Consider the following 15,308-nt stretch of genomic DNA (forward strand, 5'->3'; position numbering starts at 1 on the left):
ACTAGAGACAGGCAGGCAGCTATGTGCAACAAAGGTAGGCGTGTTGTTTTCATATGCAGATCTGAAATATTGTCTTATATGCAAGAGGAGGAGTGATGGGGGTTCAGGCAAAAGCCAGGCTATGGATTGCATTGCTAAATGCTCCATCAGAGTGCAATGGTCGCCTGTCCTTTTTTTAAGTGATGATGTGGGTTTAGCCTGTGCTGTATGTATGTATGGGTGGCTGACTGCCACCCACCCAGAGAGTGTATGGGAGGCTGGTTGGCTGCCAGCCTTCCTTCCATTCCTATGAGTAATGTGAGTGCTCATGAAGGGGACATGGTTGGGTCCACCCCTTTCCCGGTTATCCCCTCTAGGCCTTTTGGCTTAGATCAAGTGTAAAAAAAGAAAGGATCTTGCGACAGATCGCATCCTGAGGCACGTTTTTTTTTGTGTGAATACTTGCACTTGGGTGACTTGTGAGCACATACTGATACATACGTTCCCTATCTGGGGACCATAAATTAAATGGATTTTTGAGAAAGGGAGCTGATTTGGAAGCTTGCTTCTGTCGCCCTATGCATTGACCCGATGTGGCAGTATATTCGGGTAGTGAACAGTGCACCACCCCATTCCAGTGTTAAACAAGAAAGATTCTCATTTAATCCTCCGTGGGTGAGAATTTGAGTTTGAGAATTGGAGACCAAAATGATGAGTTGCACTGACTGGTTTATGAACGTCTATTCATTTAGCGTTTTAATGACCATGTTTGCACACTGATTGGTGTAAAAAAATAAAATAAAACTAAATAATAATAATCTAGCACACCTGTGCAGGTTTGACATGACATGACAGGTAGCTGTCTTGTGGGTGGTGCTGAATCCTGTTAAATGACGTGAGGGTCTCATGCCTATACACAAGGGTGTGTCATTGCTGTTGCTTGACCATGCATTGGTATCTGTGGTCAGTGAATGATAAAAACAAAATTTACCATCCATTGATGGATGGGAAATCCGCCATGAGGCATTTGTTTTTAGAAACTGCTGCTCACAACCAATGTTGCAATGGAGTGTCTCCATCTGCTGGTGGTATTGGAAAGGCATTAGTGCTATGACAGGGTCTGAAGAAGAAGAAGAAGAAGAAGAAGAAGACGGAAAAAAATATATATAAAAAGAAAAAGAGAGAGAGAGAGAGAGAGAGACTGACTTAGTGAGCGAGTGAGTGAGAGAGTGAGAGTGAGTGAGAGTGAATGAGTGAGTGAGTGATTGAGTGAGTGAGTGAGTGAGAACAAATGAGTTAAAGCAAGTGAGTGAGAGAGATCGAATGAATGAAAGTCTGAATGACAGAAAGAAAAAAGGATGAAGAAAGAAGCATGAAGAAAAAAAAATGTATATGGAGTTGCTGACATGAGTGCAATCTACAAAGCCGTTGAGGCTGATCCTCATGGGAGGATTATTGCACCAGGACCCTTAGCACTTTTAAAATGCCATTCAATGCCACGGGCTAGATGTAAACTGCAGATGACCATGTTGTGGTAGTTACCATGGATACCCAAGTGATGTGTGAGCTAACACATAGGCCCAACAGATTCCAAGAAGGCCAGAATCACCAGCGGCACCACCATCGATTGTCAGGTCACCCGGATTCAGCAAATACCAGAGTCCAAAATGATGCAGGTTTATACTGTTAATTTTCAGTTTATCGTTACAGTTGGTGTTATTCCATGTCGGAAGGGACGCAGCTACAGCCAGTGGGGTAACTAGAGACAGGCAGGCAGCTATGTGCAACAAAGGTAGGCGTGTTGTTTTCATATGCAGATCTGAAATATTGTCTTATATGCAAGAGGAGGAGTGATGGGGGTTCAGGCAAAAGCCAGGCTATGGATTGCATTGCTAAATGCTCCATCAGAGTGCAATGGTCGCCTGTCCTTTTTTTAAGTGATGATGTGGGTTTAGCCTGTGCTGTATGTATGTATGGGTGGCTGACTGCCACCCACCCAGAGAGTGTATGGGAGGCTGGTTGGCTGCCAGCCTTCCTTCCATTCCTATGAGTAATGTGAGTGCTCATGAAGGGGACATGGTTGGGTCCACCCCTTTCCCGGTTATCCCCTCTAGGCCTTTTGGCTTAGATCAAGTGTAAAAAAAGAAAGGATCTTGCGACAGATCGCATCCTGAGGCACGTTTTTTTTTGTGTGAATACTTGCACTTGGGTGACTTGTGAGCACATACTGATACATACGTTCCCTATCTGGGGACCATAAATTAAATGGATTTTTGAGAAAGGGAGCTGATTTGGAAGCTTGCTTCTGTCGCCCTATGCATTGACCCGATGTGGCAGTATATTCGGGTAGTGAACAGTGCACCACCCCATTCCAGTGTTAAACAAGAAAGATTCTCATTTAATCCTCCGTGGGTGAGAATTTGAGTTTGAGAATTGGAGACCAAAATGATGAGTTGCACTGACTGGTTTATGAACGTCTATTCATTTAGCGTTTTAATGACCATGTTTGCACACTGATTGGTGTAAAAAAATAAAATAAAACTAAATAATAATAATCTAGCACACCTGTGCAGGTTTGACATGACATGACAGGTAGCTGTCTTGTGGGTGGTGCTGAATCCTGTTAAATGACGTGAGGGTCTCATGCCTATACACAAGGGTGTGTCATTGCTGTTGCTTGACCATGCATTGGTATCTGTGGTCAGTGAATGATAAAAACAAAATTTACCATCCATTGATGGATGGGAAATCCGCCATGAGGCATTTGTTTTTAGAAACTGCTGCTCACAACCAATGTTGCAATGGAGTGTCTCCATCTGCTGGTGGTATTGGAAAGGCATTAGTGCTATGACAGGGTCTGAAGAAGAAGAAGAAGAAGAAGAAGAAGACGGAAAAAAATATATATAAAAAGAAAAAGAGAGAGAGAGAGAGAGAGACTGACTTAGTGAGCGAGTGAGTGAGAGAGTGAGAGTGAGTGAGAGTGAATGAGTGAGTGAGTGATTGAGTGAGTGAGTGAGTGAGTGAGAACAAATGAGTTAAAGCAAGTGAGTGAGAGAGATCGAATGAATGAAAGTCTGAATGACAGAAAGAAAAAAGGATGAAGAAAGAAGCATGAAGAAAAAAAAATGTATATGGAGTTGCTGACATGAGTGCAATCTACAAAGCCGTTGAGGCTGATCCTCATGGGAGGATTATTGCACCAGGACCCTTAGCACTTTTAAAATGCCATTCAATGCCACGGGCTAGATGTAAACTGCAGATGACCATGTTGTGGTAGTTACCATGGATACCCAAGTGATGTGTGAGCTAACACATAGGCCCAACAGATTCCAAGAAGGCCAGAATCACCAGCGGCACCACCATCGATTGTCAGGTCACCCGGATTCAGCAAATACCAGAGTCCAAAATGATGCAGGTTTATACTGTTAATTTTCAGTTTATCGTTACAGTTGGTGTTATTCCATGTCGGAAGGGACGCAGCTACAGCCAGTGGGGTAACTAGAGACAGGCAGGCAGCTATGTGCAACAAAGGTAGGCGTGTTGTTTTCATATGCAGATCTGAAATATTGTCTTATATGCAAGAGGAGGAGTGATGGGGGTTCAGGCAAAAGCCAGGCTATGGATTGCATTGCTAAATGCTCCATCAGAGTGCAATGGTCGCCTGTCCTTTTTTTAAGTGATGATGTGGGTTTAGCCTGTGCTGTATGTATGTATGGGTGGCTGACTGCCACCCACCCAGAGAGTGTATGGGAGGCTGGTTGGCTGCCAGCCTTCCTTCCATTCCTATGAGTAATGTGAGTGCTCATGAAGGGGACATGGTTGGGTCCACCCCTTTCCCGGTTATCCCCTCTAGGCCTTTTGGCTTAGATCAAGTGTAAAAAAAGAAAGGATCTTGCGACAGATCGCATCCTGAGGCACGTTTTTTTTTGTGTGAATACTTGCACTTGGGTGACTTGTGAGCACATACTGATACATACGTTCCCTATCTGGGGACCATAAATTAAATGGATTTTTGAGAAAGGGAGCTGATTTGGAAGCTTGCTTCTGTCGCCCTATGCATTGACCCGATGTGGCAGTATATTCGGGTAGTGAACAGTGCACCACCCCATTCCAGTGTTAAACAAGAAAGATTCTCATTTAATCCTCCGTGGGTGAGAATTTGAGTTTGAGAATTGGAGACCAAAATGATGAGTTGCACTGACTGGTTTATGAACGTCTATTCATTTAGCGTTTTAATGACCATGTTTGCACACTGATTGGTGTAAAAAAATAAAATAAAACTAAATAATAATAATCTAGCACACCTGTGCAGGTTTGACATGACATGACAGGTAGCTGTCTTGTGGGTGGTGCTGAATCCTGTTAAATGACGTGAGGGTCTCATGCCTATACACAAGGGTGTGTCATTGCTGTTGCTTGACCATGCATTGGTATCTGTGGTCAGTGAATGATAAAAACAAAATTTACCATCCATTGATGGATGGGAAATCCGCCATGAGGCATTTGTTTTTAGAAACTGCTGCTCACAACCAATGTTGCAATGGAGTGTCTCCATCTGCTGGTGGTATTGGAAAGGCATTAGTGCTATGACAGGGTCTGAAGAAGAAGAAGAAGAAGAAGAAGAAGAAGAAGACGGAAAAAAATATATATAAAAAGAAAAAGAGAGAGAGAGAGAGAGAGACTGACTTAGTGAGCGAGTGAGTGAGAGAGTGAGAGTGAGTGAGAGTGAATGAGTGAGTAAGTGATTGAGTGAGTGAGTGAGTGAGAACAAATGAGTTAAAGCAAGTGAGTGAGAGAGATCGAATGAATGAAAGTCTGAATGACAGAAAGAAAAAAGGATGAAGAAAGAAGCATGAAGAAAAAAAAATGTATATGGAGTTGCTGACATGAGTGCAATCTACAAAGCCGTTGAGGCTGATCCTCATGGGAGGATTATTGCACCAGGACCCTTAGCACTTTTAAAATGCCATTCAATGCCACGGGCTAGATGTAAACTGCAGATGACCATGTTGTGGTAGTTACCATGGATACCCAAGTGATGTGTGAGCTAACACATAGGCCCAACAGATTCCAAGAAGGCCAGAATCACCAGCGGCACCACCATCGATTGTCAGGTCACCCGGATTCAGCAAATACCAGAGTCCAAAATGATGCAGGTTTATACTGTTAATTTTCAGTTTATCGTTACAGTTGGTGTTATTCCATGTCGGAAGGGACGCAGCTACAGCCAGTGGGGTAACTAGAGACAGGCAGGCAGCTATGTGCAACAAAGGTAGGCGTGTTGTTTTCATATGCAGATCTGAAATATTGTCTTATATGCAAGAGGAGGAGTGATGGGGGTTCAGGCAAAAGCCAGGCTATGGATTGCATTGCTAAATGCTCCATCAGAGTGCAATGGTCGCCTGTCCTTTTTTTAAGTGATGATGTGGGTTTAGCCTGTGCTGTATGTATGTATGGGTGGCTGACTGCCACCCACCCAGAGAGTGTATGGGAGGCTGGTTGGCTGCCAGCCTTCCTTCCATTCCTATGAGTAATGTGAGTGCTCATGAAGGGGACATGGTTGGGTCCACCCCTTTCCCGGTTATCCCCTCTAGGCCTTTTGGCTTAGATCAAGTGTAAAAAAAGAAAGGATCTTGCGACAGATCGCATCCTGAGGCACGTTTTTTTTTGTGTGAATACTTGCACTTGGGTGACTTGTGAGCACATACTGATACATACGTTCCCTATCTGGGGACCATAAATTAAATGGATTTTTGAGAAAGGGAGCTGATTTGGAAGCTTGCTTCTGTCGCCCTATGCATTGACCCGATGTGGCAGTATATTCGGGTAGTGAACAGTGCACCACCCCATTCCAGTGTTAAACAAGAAAGATTCTCATTTAATCCTCCGTGGGTGAGAATTTGAGTTTGAGAATTGGAGACCAAAATGATGAGTTGCACTGACTGGTTTATGAACGTCTATTCATTTAGCGTTTTAATGACCATGTTTGCACACTGATTGGTGTAAAAAAATAAAATAAAACTAAATAATAATAATCTAGCACACCTGTGCAGGTTTGACATGACATGACAGGTAGCTGTCTTGTGGGTGGTGCTGAATCCTGTTAAATGACGTGAGGGTCTCATGCCTATACACAAGGGTGTGTCATTGCTGTTGCTTGACCATGCATTGGTATCTGTGGTCAGTGAATGATAAAAACAAAATTTACCATCCATTGATGGATGGGAAATCCGCCATGAGGCATTTGTTTTTAGAAACTGCTGCTCACAACCAATGTTGCAATGGAGTGTCTCCATCTGCTGGTGGTATTGGAAAGGCATTAGTGCTATGACAGGGTCTGAAGAAGAAGAAGAAGAAGAAGAAGAAGACGGAAAAAAATATATATAAAAAGAAAAAGAGAGAGAGAGAGAGAGAGACTGACTTAGTGAGCGAGTGAGTGAGAGAGTGAGAGTGAGTGAGAGTGAATGAGTGAGTGAGTGATTGAGTGAGTGAGTGAGTGAGTGAGAACAAATGAGTTAAAGCAAGTGAGTGAGAGAGATCGAATGAATGAAAGTCTGAATGACAGAAAGAAAAAAGGATGAAGAAAGAAGCATGAAGAAAAAAAAATGTATATGGAGTTGCTGACATGAGTGCAATCTACAAAGCCGTTGAGGCTGATCCTCATGGGAGGATTATTGCACCAGGACCCTTAGCACTTTTAAAATGCCATTCAATGCCACGGGCTAGATGTAAACTGCAGATGACCATGTTGTGGTAGTTACCATGGATACCCAAGTGATGTGTGAGCTAACACATAGGCCCAACAGATTCCAAGAAGGCCAGAATCACCAGCGGCACCACCATCGATTGTCAGGTCACCCGGATTCAGCAAATACCAGAGTCCAAAATGATGCAGGTTTATACTCTTAATTTTCAGTTTATCGTTACAGTTGGTGTTATTCCATGTCGGAAGGGACGCAGCTACAGCCAGTGGGGTAACTAGAGACAGGCAGGCAGCTATGTGCAACAAAGGTAGGCGTGTTGTTTTCATATGCAGATCTGAAATATTGTCTTATATGCAAGAGGAGGAGTGATGGGGGTTCAGGCAAAAGCCAGGCTATGGATTGCATTGCTAAATGCTCCATCAGAGTGCAATGGTCGCCTGTCCTTTTTTTAAGTGATGATGTGGGTTTAGCCTGTGCTGTATGTATGTATGGGTGGCTGACTGCCACCCACCCAGAGAGTGTATGGGAGGCTGGTTGGCTGCCAGCCTTCCTTCCATTCCTATGAGTAATGTGAGTGCTCATGAAGGGGACATGGTTGGGTCCACCCCTTTCCCGGTTATCCCCTCTAGGCCTTTTGGCTTAGATCAAGTGTAAAAAAAGAAAGGATCTTGCGACAGATCGCATCCTGAGGCACGTTTTTTTTTGTGTGAATACTTGCACTTGGGTGACTTGTGAGCACATACTGATACATACGTTCCCTATCTGGGGACCATAAATTAAATGGATTTTTGAGAAAGGGAGCTGATTTGGAAGCTTGCTTCTGTCGCCCTATGCATTGACCCGATGTGGCAGTATATTCGGGTAGTGAACAGTGCACCACCCCATTCCAGTGTTAAACAAGAAAGATTCTCATTTAATCCTCCGTGGGTGAGAATTTGAGTTTGAGAATTGGAGACCAAAATGATGAGTTGCACTGACTGGTTTATGAACGTCTATTCATTTAGCGTTTTAATGACCATGTTTGCACACTGATTGGTGTAAAAAAATAAAATAAAACTAAATAATAATAATCTAGCACACCTGTGCAGGTTTGACATGACATGACAGGTAGCTGTCTTGTGGGTGGTGCTGAATCCTGTTAAATGACGTGAGGGTCTCATGCCTATACACAAGGGTGTGTCATTGCTGTTGCTTGACCATGCATTGGTATCTGTGGTCAGTGAATGATAAAAACAAAATTTACCATCCATTGATGGATGGGAAATCCGCCATGAGGCATTTGTTTTTAGAAACTGCTGCTCACAACCAATGTTGCAATGGAGTGTCTCCATCTGCTGGTGGTATTGGAAAGGCATTAGTGCTATGACAGGGTCTGAAGAAGAAGAAGAAGAAGACGGAAAAAAATATATATAAAAAGAAAAAGAGAGAGAGAGAGAGACTGACTTAGTGAGCGAGTGAGTGAGAGAGTGAGAGTGAGTGAGAGTGAATGAGTGAGTGAGTGATTGAGTGAGTGAGTGAGTGAGAACAAATGAGTTAAAGCAAGTGAGTGAGAGAGATCGAATGAATGAAAGTCTGAATGACAGAAAGAAAAAAGGATGAAGAAAGAAGCATGAAGAAAAAAAAATGTATATGGAGTTGCTGACATGAGTGCAATCTACAAAGCCGTTGAGGCTGATCCTCATGGGAGGATTATTGCACCAGGACCCTTAGCACTTTTAAAATGCCATTCAATGCCACGGGCTAGATGTAAACTGCAGATGACCATGTTGTGGTAGTTACCATGGATACCCAAGTGATGTGTGAGCTAACACATAGGCCCAACAGATTCCAAGAAGGCCAGAATCACCAGCGGCACCACCATCGATTGTCAGGTCACCCGGATTCAGCAAATACCAGAGTCCAAAATGATGCAGGTTTATACTGTTAATTTTCAGTTTATCGTTACAGTTGGTGTTATTCCATGTCGGAAGGGACGCAGCTACAGCCAGTGGGGTAACTAGAGACAGGCAGGCAGCTATGTGCAACAAAGGTAGGCGTGTTGTTTTCATATGCAGATCTGAAATATTGTCTTATATGCAAGAGGAGGAGTGATGGGGGTTCAGGCAAAAGCCAGGCTATGGATTGCATTGCTAAATGCTCCATCAGAGTGCAATGGTCGCCTGTCCTTTTTTTAAGTGATGATGTGGGTTTAGCCTGTGCTGTATGTATGTATGGGTGGCTGACTGCCACCCACCCAGAGAGTGTATGGGAGGCTGGTTGGCTGCCAGCCTTCCTTCCATTCCTATGAGTAATGTGAGTGCTCATGAAGGGGACATGGTTGGGTCCACCCTTTTCCCGGTTATCCCCTCTAGGCCTTTTGGCTTAGATCAAGTGTAAAAAAAGAAAGGATCTTGCGACAGATCGCATCCTGAGGCACGTTTTTTTTTGTGTGAATACTTGCACTTGGGTGACTTGTGAGCACATACTGATACATACGTTCCCTATCTGGGGACCATAAATTAAATGGATTTTTGAGAAAGGGAGCTGATTTGGAAGCTTGCTTCTGTCGCCCTATGCATTGACCCGATGTGGCAGTATATTCGGGTAGTGAACAGTGCACCACCCCATTCCAGTGTTAAACAAGAAAGATTCTCATTTAATCCTCCGTGGGTGAGAATTTGAGTTTGAGAATTGGAGACCAAAATGATGAGTTGCACTGACTGGTTTATGAACGTCTATTCATTTAGCGTTTTAATGACCATGTTTGCACACTGATTGGTGTAAAAAAATAAAATAAAACTAAATAATAATAATCTAGCACACCTGTGCAGGTTTGACATGACATGACAGGTAGCTGTCTTGTGGGTGGTGCTGAATCCTGTTAAATGACGTGAGGGTCTCATGCCTATACACAAGGGTGTGTCATTGCTGTTGCTTGACCATGCATTGGTATCTGTGGTCAGTGAATGATAAAAACAAAATTTACCATCCATTGATGGATGGGAAATCCGCCATGAGGCATTTGTTTTTAGAAACTGCTGCTCACAACCAATGTTGCAATGGAGTGTCTCCATCTGCTGGTGGTATTGGAAAGGCATTAGTGCTATGACAGGGTCTGAAGAAGAAGAAGAAGAAGAAGAAGAAGACGGAAAAAAATATATATAGAAAGAAAAAGAGAGAGAGAGAGAGAGAGACTGACTTAGTGAGCGAGTGAGTGAGAGAGTGAGAGTGAGTGAGAGTGAATGAATGAGTGAGTGAGTGATTGAGTGAGTGAGTGAGTGAGTGAGAACAAATGAGTTAAAGCAAGTGAGTGAGAGAGATCGAATGAATGAAAGTCTGAATGACAGAAAGAAAAAAGGATGAAGAAAGAAGCATGAAGAAAAAAAAATGTATATGGAGTTGCTGACATGAGTGCAATCTACAAAGCCGTTGAGGCTGATCCTCATGGGAGGATTATTGCACCAGGACCCTTAGCACTTTTAAAATGCCATTCAATGCCACGGGCTAGATGTAAACTGCAGATGACCATGTTGTGGTAGTTACCATGGATACCCAAGTGATGTGTGAGCTAACACATAGGCCCAACAGATTCCAAGAAGGCCAGAATCACCAGCGGCACCACCATCGATTGTCAGGTCACCCGGATTCAGCAAATACCAGAGTCCAAAATGATGCAGGTTTATACTGTTAATTTTCAGTTTATCGTTACAGTTGGTGTTATTCCATGTCGGAAGGGACGCAGCTACAGCCAGTGGGGTAACTAGAGACAGGCAGGCAGCTATGTGCAACAAAGGTAGGCGTGTTGTTTTCATATGCAGATCTGAAATATTGTCTTATATGCAAGAGGAGGAGTGATGGGGGTTCAGGCAAAAGCCAGGCTATGGATTGCATTGCTAAATGCTCCATCAGAGTGCAATGGTCGCCTGTCCTTTTTTTAAGTGATGATGTGGGTTTAGCCTGTGCTGTATGTATGTATGGGTGGCTGACTGCCACCCACCCAGAGAGTGTATGGGAGGCTGGTTGGCTGCCAGCCTTCCTTCCATTCCTATGAGTAATGTGAGTGCTCATGAAGGGGACATGGTTGGGTCCACCCCTTTCCCGGTTATCCCCTCTAGGCCTTTTGGCTTAGATCAAGTGTAAAAAAAGAAAGGATCTTGCGACAGATCGCATCCTGAGGCACGTTTTTTTTTGTGTGAATACTTGCACTTGGGTGACTTGTGAGCACATACTGATACATACGTTCCCTATCTGGGGACCATAAATTAAATGGATTTTTGAGAAAGGGAGCTGATTTGGAAGCTTGCTTCTGTCGCCCTATGCATTGACCCGATGTGGCAGTATATTCGGGTAGTGAACAGTGCACCACCCCATTCCAGTGTTAAACAAGAAAGATTCTCATTTAATCCTCCGTGGGTGAGAATTTGAGTTTGAGAATTGGAGACCAAAATGATGAGTTGCACTGACTGGTTTATGAACGTCTATTCATTTAGCGTTTTAATGACCATGTTTGCACACTGATTGGTGTAAAAAAATAAAATAAAACTAAATAATAATAATCTAGCACACCTGTGCAGGTTTGACATGACATGACAGGTAGCTGTCTTGTGGGTGGTGCTGAATCCTGTTAAATGACGTGAGGGTCTCATGCCTATACACAAGGGTGTGTCATTGCTGTTGCTTGACCATGCATTGGTATCTGTGGTCAGTGAATGATAAAAACAAAATTTACCATCCATTGATGGATGGGAAATCCGCCATGAGGCATTTGTTTTTAGAAACTGCTGCTCACAACCAATGTTGCAATGGAGTGTCTCCATCTGCTGGTGGTATTGGAAAGGCATTAGTGCTATGACAGGGTCTGAAGAAGAAGAAGAAGACGGAAAAAAATATATATAAAAAGAAAAAGAGAGAGAGAGAGAGAGAGACTGACTTAGTGAGCGAGTGAGTGAGAGAGTGAGAGTGAGTGAGAGTGAATGAGTGAGTGAGTGATTGAGTGAGTGAGTGAGTGAGTGAGAACAAATGAGTTAAAGCAAGTGAGTGAGAGAGATCGAATGAATGAAAGTCTGAATGACAGAAAGAAAAAAGGATGAAGAAAGAAGCATGAAGAAAAAAAAATGTATATGGAGTTGCTGACATGAGTGCAATCTACAAAGCCGTTGAGGCTGATCCTCATGGGAGGATTATTGCACCAGGACCCTTAGCACTTTTAAAATGCCATTCAATGCCACGGGCTAGATGTAAACTGCAGATGACCATGTTGTGGTAGTTACCATGGATACCCAAGTGATGTGTGAGCTAACACATAGGCCCAACAGATTCCAAGAAGGCCAGAATCACCAGCGGCACCACCATCGATTGTCAGGTCACCCGGATTCAGCAAATACCAGAGTCCAAAATGATGCAGGTTTATACTGTTAATTTTCAGTTTATCGTTACAGTTGGTGTTATTCCATGTCGGAAGGGACGCAGCTACAGCCAGTGGGGTAACTAGAGACAGGCAGGCAGCTATGTGCAACAAAGGTAGGCGTGTTGTTTTCATATGCAGATCTGAAATATTGTCTTATATGCAAGAGGAGGAGTGATGGGGGTTCAGGCAAAAGCCAGGCTATGGATTGCATTGCTAAATGCTCCATCAGAGTGCAATGGTCGCCTGTCCTTTTTTTAAGTGATGATGTGGGTTTAGCCTGTGCTGTATGTATGTATGGGTGGCTGACTGCCACCCACCCAGAGAGTGTATGGGAGGCTGGTTGGCTGCCAGCCTTCCTTCCATTCCTATGAGTAATGTGAGTGCTCATGAAGGGGACATGGTTGGGTCCACCCCTTTCCCGGTTATCCCCTCTAGGCCTTTTGGCTTAGATCAAGTGTAAAAAAAGAAAGGATCTTGCGACAGATCGCATCCTGAGGCACGTTTTTTTTTGTGTGAATACTTGCACTTGGGTGACTTGTGAGCACATACTGATACATACGTTCCCTATCTGGGGACCATAAATTAAATGGATTTTTGAGAAAGGGAGCTGATTTGGAAGCTTGCTTCTGTCGCCCTATGCATTGACCCGATGTGGCAGTATATTCGGGTAGTGAACAGTGCACCACCCCATTCCAGTGTTAAACAAGAAAGATTCTCATTTAATCCTCCGTGGGTGAGAATTTGAGTTTGAGAATTGGAGACCAAAATGATGAGTTGCACTGACTGGTTTATGAACGTCTATTCATTTAGCGTTTTAATGACCATGTTTGCACACTGATTGGTGTAAAAAAATAAAATAAAACTAAATAATAATAATCTAGCACACCTGTGCAGGTTTGACATGACATGACAGGTAGCTGTCTTGTGGGTGGTGCTGAATCCTGTTAAATGACGTGAGGGTCTCATGCCTATACACAAGGGTGTGTCATTGCTGTTGCTTGACCATGCATTGGTATCTGTGGTCAGTGAATGATAAAAACAAAATTTACCATCCATTGATGGATGGGAAATCCGCCATGAGGCATTTGTTTTTAGAAACTGCTGCTCACAACCAATGTTGCAATGGAGTGTCTCCATCTGCTGGTGGTATTGGAAAGGCATTAGTGCTATGACAGGGTCTGAAGAAGAAGAAGAAGAAGAAGAAGAAGAAGAAGACGGAAAAAAATATATATAAAAAGAAAAAGAGAGAGAGAGAGAGAGAGACTGACTTAGTGAGCGAGTGAGTGAGAGAGTGAGAGTGAGTGAGAGTGAATGAGTGAGTGAGTGATTGAGTGAGTGAGTGAGTGAGAACAAATGAGTTAAAGCAAGTGAGTGAGAGAGATCGAATGAATGAAAGTCTGAATGACAGAAAGAAAAAAGGATGAAGAAAGAAGCATGAAGAAAAAAAAATGTATATGGAGTTGCTGACATGAGTGCAATCTACAAAGCCGTTGAGGCTGATCCTCATGGGAGGATTATTGCACCAGGACCCTTAGCACTTTTAAAATGCCATTCAATGCCACGGGCTAGATGTAAACTGCAGATGACCATGTTGTGGTAGTTACCATGGATACCCAAGTGATGTGTGAGCTAACACATAGGCCCAACAGATTCCAAGAAGGCCAGAATCACCAGCGGCACCACCATCGATTGTCAGGTCACCCGGATTCAGCAAATACCAGAGTCCAAAATGATGCAGGTTTATACTGTTAATTTTCAGTTTATCGTTACAGTTGGTGTTATTCCATGTCGGAAGGGACGCAGCTACAGCCAGTGGGGTAACTAGAGACAGGCAGGCAGCTATGTGCAACAAAGGTAGGCGTGTTGTTTTCATATGCAGATCTGAAATATTGTCTTATATGCAAGAGGAGGAGTGATGGGGGTTCAGGCAAAAGCCAGGCTATGGATTGCATTGCTAAATGCTCCATCAGAGTGCAATGGTCGCCTGTCCTTTTTTTAAGTGATGATGTGGGTTTAGCCTGTGCTGTATGTATGTATGGGTGGCTGACTGCCACCCACCCAGAGAGTGTATGGGAGGCTGGTTGGCTGCCAGCCTTCCTTCCATTCCTATGAGTAATGTGAGTGCTCATGAAGGGGACATGGTTGGGTCCACCCCTTTCCCGGTTATCCCCTCTAGGCCTTTTGGCTTAGATCAAGTGTAAAAAAAGAAAGGATCTTGTGACAGATCGCATCCTGAGGCACGTTTTTTTTTGTGTGAATACTTGCACTTGGGTGACTTGTGAGCACATACTGATACATACGTTCCCTATCTGGGGACCATAAATTAAATGGATTTTTGAGAAAGGGAGCTGATTTGGAAGCTTGCTTCTGTCGCCCTATGCATTGACCCGATGTGGCAGTATATTCGGGTAGTGAACAGTGCACCACCCCATTCCAGTGTTAAACAAGAAAGATTCTCATTTAATCCTCCGTGGGTGAGAATTTGAGTTTGAGAATTGGAGACCAAAATGATGAGTTGCACTGACTGGTTTATGAACGTCTATTCATTTAGCGTTTTAATGACCATGTTTGCACACTGATTGGTGTAAAAAAATAAAATAAAACTAAATAATAATAATCTAGCACACCTGTGCAGGTTTGACATGACATGACAGGTAGCTGTCTTGTGGGTGGTGCTGAATCCTGTTAAATGACGTGAGGGTCTCATGCCTATACACAAGGGTGTGTCATTGCTGTTGCTTGACCATGCATTGGTATCTGTGGTCAGTGAATGATAAAAACAAAATTTACCATCCATTGATGGATGGGAAATCCGCCATGAGGCATTTGTTTTTAGAAACTGCTGCTCACAACCAATGTTGCAATGGAGTGTCTCCATCTGCTGGTGGTATTGGAAAGGCATTAGTGCTATGACAGGGTCTGAAGAAGAAGAAGAAGAAGAAGAAGAAGAAGACGGAAAAAAATATATATAAAAAGAAAAAGAGAGAGAGAGAGAGAGACTGACTTAGTGAGCGAGTGAGTGAGAGAGTGAGAGTGAGTGAGAGTGAATGAGTGAGTGAGTGATTGAGTGAGTGAGTGAGTGAGAACAAATGAGTTAAAGCAAGTGAGTGAGAGAGATCGAATGAATGAAAGTCTGAATGACAGAAAGAAAAAAGGATGAAGAAAGAAGCATGAAGAAAAAAAAATGTATATGGAGTTGCTGACATGAGTGCAATCTACAAAGCCGTTGAGGCTGATCC

General features: G+C 43.4%; 9 pseudogenes; all 9 read left to right on the top strand.

The window, feature by feature from the left end:
* The first annotated feature begins 345 nt into the window (after positions 1-345).
* LOC130288838 (U2 spliceosomal RNA) lies at positions 346-609 on the top strand (annotated as a pseudogene).
* Positions 610-2,082: 1,473 nt separating this feature from the next.
* LOC130288841 (U2 spliceosomal RNA) lies at positions 2,083-2,346 on the top strand (annotated as a pseudogene).
* Positions 2,347-3,821: 1,475 nt separating this feature from the next.
* Positions 3,822-4,085, top strand: LOC130288842 (U2 spliceosomal RNA; annotated as a pseudogene).
* Positions 4,086-5,562: 1,477 nt separating this feature from the next.
* On the top strand, positions 5,563-5,826 carry LOC130288843 (U2 spliceosomal RNA; annotated as a pseudogene).
* Positions 5,827-7,301: 1,475 nt separating this feature from the next.
* Positions 7,302-7,565, top strand: LOC130288844 (U2 spliceosomal RNA; annotated as a pseudogene).
* Positions 7,566-9,023: 1,458 nt separating this feature from the next.
* LOC130288845 (U2 spliceosomal RNA) lies at positions 9,024-9,287 on the top strand (annotated as a pseudogene).
* A 1,479-nt stretch (positions 9,288-10,766) lies between these two features.
* LOC130288846 (U2 spliceosomal RNA) lies at positions 10,767-11,030 on the top strand (annotated as a pseudogene).
* A 1,463-nt stretch (positions 11,031-12,493) lies between these two features.
* Positions 12,494-12,757, top strand: LOC130288847 (U2 spliceosomal RNA; annotated as a pseudogene).
* A 1,477-nt stretch (positions 12,758-14,234) lies between these two features.
* LOC130287746 (U2 spliceosomal RNA) lies at positions 14,235-14,498 on the top strand (annotated as a pseudogene).
* Positions 14,499-15,308: the final 810 nt, after the last annotated feature.

The sequence above is a fragment of the Hyla sarda genome, chromosome 8 (assembly GCF_029499605.1).
Source record: "Hyla sarda isolate aHylSar1 chromosome 8, aHylSar1.hap1, whole genome shotgun sequence".
In the NCBI taxonomy this organism is placed as follows: Eukaryota; Metazoa; Chordata; class Amphibia; order Anura; family Hylidae; genus Hyla; species Hyla sarda.